This window comes from Lonchura striata, chromosome 6 (genome assembly GCF_050655825.1).
Source record: "Lonchura striata isolate lonStrDom1 chromosome 6, ASM5065582v1, whole genome shotgun sequence".
In the NCBI taxonomy this organism is placed as follows: Eukaryota; Metazoa; Chordata; class Aves; order Passeriformes; family Estrildidae; genus Lonchura; species Lonchura striata.
This window is the reverse complement of record NC_140708.1, coordinates 40,119,448-40,133,808: the sequence shown is the minus strand read 5'-3', so window position 1 is coordinate 40,133,808 and position 14,361 is coordinate 40,119,448. Positions and strand designations below refer to the sequence as shown.

Here is a 14,361-nt window from a genome sequence, read left to right as displayed (position 1 = left end):
GCAGCCCAGGGCTGGGCTGTGCTTGGGGCTGTGGAAACTCAGCCCTGGGAACCTTCCCCCAGCAAGGGATGAGGAGAAAATAGAATAATAAAGTACTGGAATTGTCTTGCCAGGGAGGTGGAGGAATCACCATCTCCAGATGTGTTTTAAAAAGGACTGGCCATGGCACTTGGTGCTGCAGTCGAGGTGTTGGGGCATGGGTTGGACTTGATGATCTTGAGGTCTCTTCCAACCTCATTATTCTGGGATTCTGGGATTCTGGGATTGATTCTGTGATTTTGTGATTCTGTGGTTCTGTGATTATCTGGGATTCTGTGATTCTGTGGTTCTATTATTCAGTGATTCTGTGGTTCTGTGGTTCTGTAATTCTGTGATTCTGTGATTCTGGGATTCTCGGATTCTGTGATTCTGTGATTCTGTGATTCTGTGATTCTGTGATTCTGTGGTTCTGGGATTCTGGGATTCTGGGATTCTGTGACTGTGATTCTGTGGTTCTGTGGTTCTGTGATTCTGTGATTGTTGATTCTGTGATTGATTCTGTGATTCTGTGGTTCTATTACTCTGTGGTTCTGTGATTCTCAGATTCTGTGATTCTGTGGTTCTATTATTCTGTGGTTCTGTGAAAACACCCTGGCAGCAGTTACCTGTGGGTGTGGGGCTCCCTCCAGCCCAGGGTCCTTCTCCAGGAGGGAAATCTCTCAGACACTCCGGGGCACGGGCAGCAAACCAGCAGGAAAAGCAGCAAGAGAAGAAAATGGGGTTGTTTTTTTCACTGAAAAGGAAAAGGAAGAAGAGGTAGCACGGTTTCATGTTTGGCAGTGCCAGAAATCAAGGCCAGTTCGGTGGCTTTGGGAAAGCCTGGTCTGGTGGGAGGTGTCAGGAGAGGACAAGGGGGGAAGGCTTTAAACTGGCAGAGAAAAGCTTTAAATTGGATTTTGGGGAGGAATTGTTCCCTGTGAGGGTGGGGAGGGGCTGGGCTGGAATTCCCAGAGCAGCTGGGGCTGTCCTGGGTCCCTGGCAGTGCCCAGGGCTGGGCTGGGACAGTGGGAGCTGTCCCTGCCATGGGACAGGGATGGGCTTTAGGATCCTCCCAGCCCAACCATTCCATGAGAAATTCCAACCCTTTGATCTTTACTTGCAGGAGGAAAACTCACCGAGGCAAAGTGGCTCCTCTTGGAGGCCAGGGCTAACCCCACCCTGCACAAACTCAGGAATAATTTAACTGGAAACTTCCAGGCTCTCCTCCAGCACTGCACCCCAGATGCCAGGCTCCAGCAGGGGAAAAGCTCTCCTTGGAATGCCCAGACCAGGTGGCATTCCTTTGTAATCTGCACTCCCCTCCAGGCTTTTTGAAGCTTCACTTTAGGCTGAGTTCAAGTGAGTAGTCTTGATTTGTGATTCCTCGCGGCATTTTCACTCTGGAGCTCTCTGTTGCTTTGTTTGCTTGGAAGAGGATAAAAAACAGAGAGTGAAGAGAAATCACTCTGTAAATCAATGCCTGGCGAGCTCTTAGCTGAGAAATGATTTTATTTATTAAAGATGTGAAAATCCCCCTTCCATTTCACACCTAAATCTTCACTTAAGCAAGATAACTCCAGTCCTGGATGAGGAACAAGCAGGGAGAAGGAGAAATGTTTGGGAGTAGCACAAGTGCTGGGGGTTGAGCTCATCAGGATTTTATAACACACAGAAAAAAGACAATGGAGTTCACAACACCAAAAAGAGAGAATAGAATGTGAAATATGGCTCTAAAATCTGCTCCATCCATGCAACAACAGCTTTTCCCAGCTGTCTGACAGCTTTAAAGATGTTCCATCAGGAGGAATAACAGGTATTTGTCACCCAGGTCAGTGGTTATTTTATCCCCAGTTTAGGTTTTCTGACTCATTCAGCAACCCAAGGCTTGTGACAGGCACAGGATGATGAAGGATTTGGGCAGTGCTGACCCACAGCACATCCCCCACCTCTGCTGTGTCCAGCCTGCTCAGGAGCTGCCCTTCCCTGTGTCCTTTTATTTATACTGATATCAATAGACAGTCTTCTGGTCATATTTTGTAGTGGAGCAGCATCATTTTAATATGAACCCATGCTCCTGCTAGAGAAATTAAAGTTCTGCAGTGGCTTCCCAGTGATTTTGGGGAGAGAAAATTCCTCTTTTAACATCATTTACTTGATTTACTTTTTTTGTTTTGTTTTGTTTTGGTTTTTTTTTCATTTTAACTGGAAAATTCCCATGTAGCTCAAACCAAAGAGTGCTGATTTTAGATTACGGGGGTTTTAAGCAGGAGAAATTTTGGGAATGAGGAAGGAGCTGCATTGGCACCAGGGCTGGGTTCAAGTCTTGCTTCTCCACTCCAGAGCCCTTTTCCCCATCCATAGGATGGGATGGGATATTGGGAGGGAATGTTGGTTGTGAGGGTGGGGAGGGGCTGGGATGGAATTCCCAGAGCAGCTGGGGCTGCCCCTGGATCCCTGGCAGTGCCCAAGGCCAGGCTGGACACTGGGGCTGGAGCAGCTGGGACAGTGGGAGGGGTCCCTGCCATGGGATGAACTTTCAGGTCCCTTCCCACCCAAACCATCTGGGGTTCTGGGATTCCATCAGAGCAGGCTTTTCCCATGGATTCCTCACCTCTGAGCTTTTCCCATGGATTCTTCACCTCTGTGCAGATCCTCAACCCAGCCCAGCCCAGCTCCTGCTGCCAGGGGGATATTTGGGACATTCCAGGGAAAAGGAGGGTCAGGAAGAGTTTTGTTCCTGCAGGAGAGTGGAGAAACAGCCATGAGAACCTGCTCCTGCAGCCTGCATCCCCTCCTGTGCCAGAGCAACCCTGCCTGGAAAATCCCCCAAAAAGCAGGGAATCTAAATCCCCCAAAAGCAGGGAATCTAAATCCCCCAAAAAGCAGGGAATCTAAATCCTGCAAAAAGCAGGGAATCTAAATCCCCCCAAAAGCACGGAATCTACAGCAATGCTGCTGCAAAAGAAGCGGATTTCTGTGGCTGGCTGGGATGGGCTCCCAAGGAGCTGCCAGGAGATGGATCCTCCCTGGGATATTCTCAGTTCAGTCAGAGAGGAAGGACAGTTTCTAACCAGGCAGAAGCCTGGGAAACTGATGAGAAAGAATGTAAATAATTATTTATCTCTCTTGTTCACATTGCTTATCGATAAGTTCTGCCCCTGTGTGTCATTCACTGCACACCAATGGTGTGAGATGTTTTTACTCTGGGATCACTGGAATTGGTCTGGATGAAGCTCTCTATAAAAAGAGTGATATATTTGAAATAAATCAAAGTTCTACTCGCAGCCTTCTGAAGTGGAGCCATTTCACACCGTCCTGCCCCAATCACCTGCCCACCCTGTGGCTGTTTGAGCAGGAATCCTTGGGAGCCCCTTCCAGCCTGGGAGATGCCAGGGATTGCAGGGATAACGCAGGGAGACAAAGCTGAGCCACCCACGGGTTTGGTGGCCTGGAGGTGGAGTCCCCAGGAGCCCTGCAGGGCTTTAAAGCTGTGGGGATGTGGCACCTGGGGACCGGGTGGCCTGGGCAGTGCTGGGGTGGCCGGACTCAATGTTCCCAGAGGGGATTTCTGAAGCTCCTCTGTCGCTGTCGAGGCAGGACGGGAATAAGACTGACTAGAAGGTTTCTGAGAGTAAAATTCTGGTTTATTCAAAATACACTGCTCTTTTATACAGAGCTTTGTGAGGAACACCTCCATTAAACAAGCCACAGCATTGGTGTACAGTGCTTGACACACAGTGATAGAACTTAACTATGAACAGTGTGAACAACAAGAGACATAAAGAATTATTTATATTCTTCTCCAGCTCTTTCCCAGGCCTCTGCCTGGCCAGAAACTCCCATTTCTCTCTCTGACTGAACCGGAGTCCCACACTCCTCCTCTCAAGGAGCCCCTCTGCTGCTGCCTGAGGAGCGTTCCGAAGCTGCAATAAAAGATTCCTCTCGATGCTGGGATCCCTGAGCACAGGGAGAGCCACGGCATCCAAAAATCAGAAATAACATCAGAGTGCAAGCACAGCACTGTCATGGACAAGCTGTAACAACTGAATCCATTATTGAAAGCTACATTTCCCCTATTTCCAGCAACTTCTTCTGCCTTTGGGATGGATTGTGCAGCTCTGTCCCCTCCAGCAATAAAACCTTAATAGACTGAAACTTTTCAATTGTGTGGCGGGCAATGGGATGCAGTTTCATTTTATAAGGGGCCATCAATAACACATAAAAAATGTTGTAAAGCAGAATGTGATTATTTTAATTCCTCAGAGCAGGTCTGGAGAAGCAGGGGGTGAAGTGCGACACTCAGCAGGGACCAAATGCAATTATTTATTCCTGTTAAATTCCACTGGAGCTGGCCAGACCCTGCTGTTCCAAAAACAAACCTCCTTCCACTCTTGCTGCCCAGAGAATTGTGGATTCCTGACCCCCAGCAGTGCCCAAGGCCAGGCAGGATGGGGCTGGGAGCAGCCTGGGATGGTGGAAAGTGTCCCTGAATGTGGCAGGGGGTGCAATGGGATGAGCTTTGAGATCCATCCACACAAACCATGCAATTCCATCTGAATTAAACCCTAATAAAGGATAAAAAGATTATAATATAATATAATATAATATAATATAATATAATATAATATAATTAATATATTTGCCATAATATAATTAATATATTTGCCATAATATAATATTTGCCATAATATAATTGTCAATATGATGATATTAATACTATTATTATATATAATTTTACATATATCTTAATTTATATTATTGATATAATAATACAAACAATATTATTACTCCTATTAATAGTAACATTAATAATAATAATTAATCATAACAATATTATTATTATCCATCTTAATTAAATCCTAATAGGATATGTCCTAAAATAGCTAGGAATACCTGACAGGAATCCCTGCCAGGGCACATCTGGGGCACACAGGGCTGGGTTTTCCCTGGGGAAAGGTGCCATGGGGCATTCCTGGCAGTGTGTGAAGCCGAGTTTTCATGTTTATTTTTTCTTATCTACAATATTTTCTCTCTGACCTGCCGAGCTCCAGCTAGCACAGAAGCCGTGGCAGTCTCCTTCCAGCCACGCTGTCTCCCACATTATATACCAAACATTTCATGTACCATGTTTACAGTTCCCACACCAATACCTAAAATCTACATTGGACAGTGTGTCCCTGTCCTAGACCAACAGAAAAGTGTCACCATCACACCGACACTGGAGGGCAAGGAGAAGGAAGAAAAGGCCAGGGCACGCCCAGATTCCTCCATCCTGTACCCCTGAATTTCATCCTAAAAACCCCAAAATAAATATAAAAATATCCCGGGCCCCGTGGCCCTGGCACTGCCCACCTCGGGGCTGGCAGGAGGCAGCAGCCAGGCCTGAGCATCTGCTCCCCTCCCTGCTGACATCTCCCTGCTGCAAACCCCGCAGCAGCACCCACGCCTGCGAGCAGCAGGCATCCCGCGGGAGGATGGCACCCGCTCGGCAGGGCTCGGGTGCCAGCTCCGTCCTCCACACCGTGTCACACCCGGCTGTGTCACTGGGGATGGCAGATTGTCACTTGGAGAGGCTCCCCAACTCTGGCCAGGCTCCTTCCCAGGCTGCTTTCATAAACCCTGCCTCACCAGAGCACCCAGCTGCTACCCTGTGCTTTTAAAAGTTTTAGCATTCCTTTAAAAGTTTTAGAGTTCTTCTAAAAGATTTCTGTACCTTCTGATGTTTACATATTTCTACTGTGTTGGAATCCAGGGCTTCCCTCTGGCTGCCCTGGGACCCTGGCAGGGGTCAGGAACCCCCTGGACAGAGCCCCCAGAGACACTGGCTGTGATCTCTGCCCATGGAAAAGAGTTTTCAATCTCACAGGATGAATTACCAGCTCTGAGTGTCTGATATCAGTAATAATTAAGTGTGGCACGGGTGCAAAAGTAAAATTTTAGGATTCTAGATGAGGGGTCCAAAGGGGACAAGCTGGAGGAAATTGGGTGTGCCTTGTCCTTTTTCTCCTTCTTCATGCCCTCCATGTCTCACTGTGGTGTTGGCATTTTTCTGTTGGTTCAGGCTGGGGACACACTGTCCAACGTAGGTGACAGATATTGGCACGTTATTGTAAATGCAGCCCAGGGAGTTTCTGGTATTTAATGTTTGTCACATCCCACTGAGGGCAGAGCCCCACACGCTGCCCTGCAGGACAGAGCTGGGCAGGGCAGCAGAACATGTGAGAGATCAACAGAATAAACAACCTGGAAACCAGCACAGACCAATGATGGCTTCTGCTTTGGCAGCGGGGCTGAGAGACAGAGACTTTCTACAACCTCGGAATCACCAATAGTACAGATTCCAACACTACTGGAGTTCTCATGCACTATTCATGTAAATAATGATTCTTTTGCATCCTTCTCTGTGGGAGGAGAGAATTGACGGGCTGTTGGTTTGACCAGTGTGGTTGGAGAGGTGGCACTTCCATCCTCCAATCCACTGCCACTTGTAAAATTCTATATATTGAGAGGTCAGAAATAAAAGTTACTTCCTTTTGCTCTTTTAATCTTAGTGTGAGTGAGTTATTTTGTGGATGATTCCCAGCGCCCTGTGTGGCACCAGTGACCCCAGGGAGTGCCTGGAGCTGGGCCAGGGGGTTTGGGATGGGTTTTGGGAAAGGTTCATCCCCAGAGGGGGCTGGCACTGCCAGGGGAATGGGCACAGCCCCGAGGCTGCCAGAGCTCCAGGAGTGCTCAGGCACCACTGCCAGGATGCCCAGGTGGGATTTTGGTCTGTGCAGGGACAGGAGCTGCACTGGGTGATCCTGTGGGTCCCTTCCAGCCCAGGATATTCTGGGGTGCTAAAATCCCCTTTCCCTTGCCCCCACCCAGCCCCAGCCCCTCAGGGTCACTCTGGGACCATTCTGGGGCTGTTCAGTGCCTTCACCCTTTGGCTGCTCACAGGGCAGTGCCAGAATTTCCCTAATTCCCCATCCCCAAACTCTCCAGCAGGATGGCAGTGACCAAAACAAAAAGCAAAGGCTGTTGGTGAGGATTTCTCTCCATTTTCTTGTTGCAGCTCCAAATATCAAAACCCAAGAGCAGCTGGGGGTGTCCTCTCCCCTACCCTGAGGGATTTATAGGGAAAAGGATTTCCAAGATCATCAACCCAGCCTCTGACTGAGCACCACCATCCCCACTGAGCCTCACTGCAGAGCACCCAAAACTCCTGGTTTTGACCTCCCATCACGGGGAACCCACACAAACCCTCATGGGGAACATCCCTGGAGTCCAGGCAGGTTTTGGGCTGGGGTTTCCAGGCTGTGCAAAGCCCCACAGCCCCCCTGAACCCTGCCTGTGCCTCCAGGGAGCAAGGACCCAGCCCAGCAGCACTGCCCTGGAGCGCTGCTGCTCTGCTGCACCCTGCAATTGCCAAAAGACAAAAGAAAACATGTTTGCTGCATGAGAAATGTGTTCCTAGCTCGGGAGAGGGGGCGAAAAAAAAAATCTTCATTTTCTTGAAAGAATAGCTGGAAAATTGGATATTTCTGAAAAACAAACCCTGTGAATATCAAGCAGCCGAGTCCCTGAGGAGCAGCAGCTTCCCAAGGAAGCCTCTGAGGATCCTTCCAAGCACACAGCATGAATAATTCCTGAAATCATCATCAGGGGAAGCAGACCTGGGCTCCACAGCCTCCAGTGAGGGGATCACTGCGGGGAGACAAAGCTGAGCCACCCCAAGGAGTTTGGGGACATCGAGGTGGAGTCCCCAGCCCTGCAGGGCTTTAAACTGTGGGCGTGTGGCACCTGGGCACAGGGTGGCCTTGGCAGGGCTGGAGTGGCTGGACTCGATGTTCCCAGAGGGATTTTCCAAAAAAAAAAAATGATTCAGTGACCCCTCTGCCCATCCTCTGGGGACCGGGGTGGTGACAGGAGCAGGTCCCTGGCACCCAGCCCTGTCCCTGCCCAGCCCAGCCTGGGATTTGGGGTGTTCATAAACTCCAGGGCCTTGAGCACACCTCACCTGGGGATTTTGGGGTGTTCATAAACTCCAGGGCCCTGAGCACACCTCACCAGGAGATTTTGGGGTGTTCATAAACCCTGCTCAATCCACAGCCCTGAGCACACCTCACCAGGGGATTTTGGGGGCTCATGGTCACTCAAACCCTGCTCACTCCAGGGCCCTGATGCATCACTGAGCACTCCAGACAATCTTTGTCACCCTGGGAAGGGACCAGGCCAGCAGAGAGAGGGACACGAGGAGCAGGGGCTGAGAAGGCTCCAATTCCCTGCCCAAGAATCACGAGAAATCCCTTTCAAATTGAAGATACACGGGGGCTTCTAAATATTTATGTGAGGCCTGCAAAAAAATCCATGCTAGGGCAGAAATTAAATCCATTTTAGAAGAGTTAAAAAGTGACTTTTAAACTTTTTGTTAAAGTGGGAGTGGGCTTTGAGGGAGTGGAGGTTTTGGGGTGCTGGAGGTGTCTGTGCAGGGATGCTGCAGAGGGGCAGAGCTCTGGGTTGAGGAGCTGTGGTGAGACTTTCTCTTCCCCTGTCCCTCCTCTCAGCAGCTCCTCACACCCACAAAGCTGCTCCAGCAGCACACAAACACCACCTGAGCCAGGTCAGGTCCCTGCAGGGGATTGTTTGCCTGATTTAAGGCTGAATCTGGAGGGTTTGAATCTCCTGCTGCTGCTCTGGGGGCTCCTCCTTTGCCACTGCAAACCTGCAGAGAGAGAAAAAACAGAGAAAAAATTGTAACCAAAAAAAAAAAATCCCAAACTGAAAGCAAACCAAACCCTGCCTGGTGAAGGTGGCTCTGCTTCCCCCCTGCCCCAGCGTCCTGGCTTTGGCTAAAGTGGCCAATGTGGAGCTCTGAATTGTGGAATTATTAAGGCTGGAAAAAGCCTGTAGGATCATCAGCCACCATTCAGCAGCCCCGGGGTCACCTCTGCCCTGTTCCAATGCTTGACAACCTATCCTGAGGGGAAATTGTCCTTATGTCCCATCTAAGTCTCCCACGGTGGCACCCGAGGCCATTCCCTGTCCCTGCTCCCTGCGAGGAGCCAGTGCAGGCCTGTACCAAGGGCCAGAAACGATGGCCAGGATTCCCCAAGGGCCAGAAATGGTGATCAGGATTCCCCAAGGGCCAGAAATTATGATCAGAATTCCCCAATGGCAGAAATGATGGCCAGGATTCCCCAAGGGCCAGAAATGATGGCCAGGATTCCCCAAGGGCCAGAAATGGTGATCAGGATTCCCCAAGGGCCAGAAATTATGTCCAGGATTCCCCAAGGGCCAGAAATGATGACCAGGATTCCAAGGTTTGGGATATTCCACACCGGGATTCCAAGGTTTGGGATATTCCCCACCAGGAGCTCCTCTCTCCTGCTCAGGCAAGCCCCTCACACAGAGACCACTCCCATCAGAGACTTTTTGGGACAATCCCCAGGAGAAGAGGTAAATGGTATGATTTCCACCCGGCCCCAATCCTTCTGGCTGGTCATAAGCCATTAATGAGCATGCACTAAACATTCCATAAAATATGTAAAGCCCGGGTGGCGCTCAATAGATCTTGGCAAGTGCCTCGTTTAACCTTCACAGCTCATGAGAAACTGTTCCGGCTTCCCCTCTCAGACATGAGAACCATTGATTGTTTACAGCTCTGCACGACCTTTGGTGACAAGAGAGGGAAATTATGAGATATTCGGGGGTAATTCAATCATGAAATGTGCTCCAAATTAGGGGGCTGCAGAGTGCCTGCGTTGCTCGTGCACATTTATTTCAGCTCCCAGTCTCATCCGAGTCTTTGGAGGTGTGGAGGAAACTCTTTCAAAGTCTTCTGAGTGCAGATAAACTGTTAATGGCTGGGAGACAGCAGGGCTGAAGAGATGCTCATAACTGTAAAATCCATAATTAATTTAAAAAGCATCAGCTAAACGACACTTTGCTGTTATAGATGTGCAGCACACGCACCGAGATCCTCTCCTGGAAGAGCTGTGCAAGGACTTCTTCAGGCTCACAGGACACAGTCAGCCTCCACAGCACCAAATCTGACTGACAGCACCTTCGTCACCCACCTTGAGGACTTTGCTTCCCTGCTGGTCCCACAGCACGCAGCCCTTCAGGGGTTAAAAACAGCACAGCCACTCTTCCCCTCCTCCGGCTCTCATTTCTCCTCCTCATATTTTCGGTTTATTTCACTTCAAACCCTCTTACCGCCCAAACTCCACCTCCTGTGACAGGGAATTGTTGTCTCTTCCTACCAACCTGTAATTACAAGGCACGAGCGAGCCTTGAAATGGATTTTTTGGGAGCCAGTGTTATGAAAACACCTGGAAACGGGGCTGTGCCAGAATACATCCTTTGCTAGAGATACCTCAGCGCTGTGACCCTGTGCCAGGGAAGCCTGGCAGGGCCACGCCGGGTCCTGGCCCCGCTCGTGGGGCAGAGCTGCAGCTCTGGGTCCTGCCAGGCTGGACAGGCTCAGCAATCCTCAGACATCCCCACCCTGGAGGCTGAGCCTGCAGAGCTGCGGGGGCTCGACAGAGCCCACCCTGGTGTGGGGTGGCTCTGTGGGATGGAAAAATCCCTCCTCCAGCCCTGCTCCCAAAGAAAGGCTCAGCAGTCTCTGTTGTTGGGTCTCAAGGCAGTTTATTTCAAGTTATCTCAAAGATTTTCTCCTGGGGCTGCTGTGGTTTGCTCACAGCTCAGGCAGAGGCACACACACACCCTGACATCCTCTCTGACCCCGACTGCTTCTTCTCTCCCCGCCTGTTGGAACTCAAAATGTCTCTCAGACATTTTTGGAGGTTCCAGGCCTTGGTCAGAAGCATTTTAGACCCTGGCAGGCAGCTGCAAACAGCTGTGATTTTGAGTTTGAGCCATGGAATGAGTTACCAACTTTGGAGGTGGAACAAGCAGTCACAAAGGGTTAGATAGGAGAGTAAAAGTAGTTACAAAACAGAGAGAAATTTTTTTAGTATTGTACAGGGGGGTTTTAGCACCTGTGCAGGGGGGTTTTAACACATGTACATGGGGGTCAGAAGTTCTAAGATGGAGGAAAGTGGGCTTATCCTGTTCTTCCTCCTTCTTCTTCCTTGCCTCCATGTTCTTGGTGATGTTGGCACTCACAGATTGGTTTAGAGTAGAAAAACACCATTTAATATAGGTAATGGGCATTGGGGAAAAACTGTAACCATGTAACACGTGATGTACCATATAAAAGATAGAAAAGCACCATTTAATATAGGTAATAGGCAATGGGAAAACCGTAAACATGGAACACGTAATGTACAACAGTAATTTACAGCAGGCAAAACCCTTTAATGCCCCTTTCAGGAAAACCATTCAGTCTGGCTTTTGGGGACAGGCTGGATCACATCCACCCCAAATCTGGATGGGGACGAGCTGAGCCCAGCTGCCCAGAAGATCCTGCTCATCACCACCACTCTTTTAACAACCAGTGCTCTGAGTCACTGCCACGCCTCAAATCCCAGCTTTTACTGTTATTTATGTCCCACTCTGTGCCTGTATTTCATCGTTTTCACTGCAGCTCGAGCATCAGAGTCACTTGAGGAAAGACAAAGTTCCCTTCAATAGGTGTTGGTTTGGAAAGGCTTCAGAATGCCCAAAATAAAACCTGCAGACTTCTGAGGCAGGATGAGCTTCCCCTGCTAAAATGGATGTTAAAAGCTTTTTACAGGTTTGTCAATGTTTAAATCTGCCTGCAAACAGGATCACAGAATCACAGTGTGGATGTTTCAATTTTACTGCAAACAGGATCACAGATTCAAATTGTAAATATTTAAATCTTACTGCAAGCAGGATCAGAGAATCATTCTGTGGATGTTTAAATCTGCCTGCAAACAGGATCTCAATCACTCAGTGAGTGTTTTAATCTGCCTGCAGACAGGATCACAGAACCACACTAAAGATTTAAATCTGCCTGCAAACAGGATCACAATCACTCAGTGGATGTTTAAATCTGCCTGCAAACAGGATCACAGAATCACTCTGTGAATGCTTAAATTTTACTGCAAAGAGGATCACAGAATCACAGTGTGGATGCTTAGATTTTACTGCAAACAGGATCACAGAATCACTCTGTGGATGTTTAAATCTGCCCCGAAAATGCCACCTTGGGGATGGCACATCTCCGAGTGCATCCAGGCAAAGGCACAGGGAACATCTCACTCCTCCCAGAGAGCTCAGACACGGGAACATGCTGGCATTCCCTGCACCAAGTCCTCTGTAATTCAATAAATAATTTCACAATTTACATTCCTTCATATCAGATAGTTTGTGCTTTCTCACATTAAATGCTTCACTACCAGAGCATTTTTGTTTGATCAGTGAGAAATCAGTGCTCCATTTGTTTCTTGTCCAATTTCTCATCCAATTTCACCCAGATTTCATTGTGCTGAACATCTTCCCCAAATCTCAGGTGCAGGATCAAACCCATTGTTGGATTTGTTTTATGCACCACGTCACAGGCACACAGCCTTGAGGCCAGAGCATCCCAAATATCTGTGCAACTGGCACAGCTTCCCTGCCAAAATTCACAGTTATTCCCACTTTCCCAACTAAATCATACAACAGCAGAGCTTCCCAAGCTGCAAACAAAAACAGATTAGCTGCTGTCTTTCCATGGTAAAAGATTGTTCAAAATAATTTTTCTCATTGATTTATTCCCCTGAGGCTTAAACTCTTTCTGTTTAAAGAGTAAATTTTAACGTGAGGGGCGAAGTTTCGTAGCCAGAGGATTTAGAGCTCAGCACAGTTGTTTTCTAAATTCTAAATATTTCTGAATTCAAGTCTTAAGGCACAAAGAAACTCCAAACATTAAAGCAGCAGACCCAGCACTGGCCAGCTCCTCAGAAATGATCTCTTTAAAGCAGCTGAGCTCCTTGGCTCACAGAGTGGGATGTGCTCTCCCTCTAGAGCTGCAGCTGGAGCCCAGAGCTGGAGGGAGAGGAGCGTTCCTGCCGCTGCTGGTTGCTGTTCTTACCCATTCAAACCCAGAAGTGGCCTTGAAAATCCATTTTTGCCTCAAATCCTCCCACCAGCATTTTATCCAGCCTTGACCAGGGGCCTGAACACATCCCAGAGCCCCTTTTATCAAATAGCTACAAGAAAATCACTCACAAACCTCCCATTTCCACTGTCTCAGCACTCATTATCCTCAGCACATCTTCCTCTTCACTTCTGCCATTGTGATACAATCAAGCAAATTCCCCCTGAAGAGTTTAATTAAAGCCCTCTCTGCTCAAAAAAAAAGCTGCAGGATTGCAGGATCACTCCTTGGAACAGCAGAGGAATAAAAAGCATTTGCCTCGTGCCCATTCAAACATCTGAAGTGCAGGCAGGAAAAAGAGAAATAAATAAAACCTCGCAGGGAAGGAGCTCTCCAGGCAGAGCCATCTGCTCCTCTGCCTCGTCAGGAAATGGCAGCAGCCTTGGGCTCGGGGAGCCAGGAGCTCTGCCCTGTCCTGGCACCACCAAAGGTCGGGAATAATCTGCTTTCCATCTGCTGAATAATGCAGGGGCTGCGGGCAGTGCTGCCCTGGGGCTGGGAGGGGGAGCTGGAAAGGTGGGGTGAGGGTCCAGGAGCCCAGCACCTCCCAGGGCTGCAGTTATTCCACATTTTTCTCATGCTAGCAGGAAATGGGCTGGAATTCATCCTCACCGAATGGCTGGGTTGGAAGAGACCTGCAAAACTGAGTCCAGCCCAGCCCCAACACCTCAACTAAACCCTGGCACATCCAGGCTTTGTTAAACACACCAGGGATGGTGGCTCCACCACCACCCCAGTCCCTGGGGATTCCCAAAATTCCCCCAGATTCCCAAAATTCACAGAATCCCCGGGTTGGAAGAGATCTGCAAGATCATTGAGTCCCAACACCTCAACTCAACCACCCAGTGCCACATCCAGGCTTGTTTTAAACACACCAGGGATGGTGACTCCACCACCTCCCCATTCCCTGGGAATTCCCAAAGTTCCTCCAAATTCCCAGAATTCACAGAATCACCAGGTTGGAAGAGACCTTCAAGATCATCGAGTCCAACCCAGCCCAACCCCTCAACTCAACCCTGGCACCCAGTGCCACATCCAGGCTTTGGTAAACACACCCAGGGATGGGGACTGCACCACCTCCCTGGGCAGAACATTCCAAAACTTCATCACCTTTCTGTAAATAACTTTTTCCTGATATCCAGCCTGTGTTTCGAGAAAGAGCCCAGCCCCACCTGAGCACAGACACCTCTTAGGAGCTGTGGGGAGTGCTGAGCTCACCCCTGAGTCTTCTTTTCCCCAGGCTGAGCACCCCCATCTCCCTCAGGGGTTCCTCACGGGGTTTTTAC

General features: G+C 49.1%; 1 long non-coding RNA gene across 1 annotated transcript; it reads right to left on the bottom strand.

Moving 5' to 3' along the window:
- Window positions 1-42: 42 nt before the first annotated feature.
- Window positions 43-13,721, bottom strand: LOC110479898 (uncharacterized). The gene is made up of 4 exons (XR_014956204.1): window positions 8,615-13,721; window positions 2,630-2,755; window positions 1,155-1,443; window positions 43-772 (listed from the first exon to the last, which is right to left on the bottom strand). It is a non-coding gene; the product is annotated as an uncharacterized LOC110479898 (long non-coding RNA).
- Window positions 13,722-14,361: the final 640 nt, after the last annotated feature.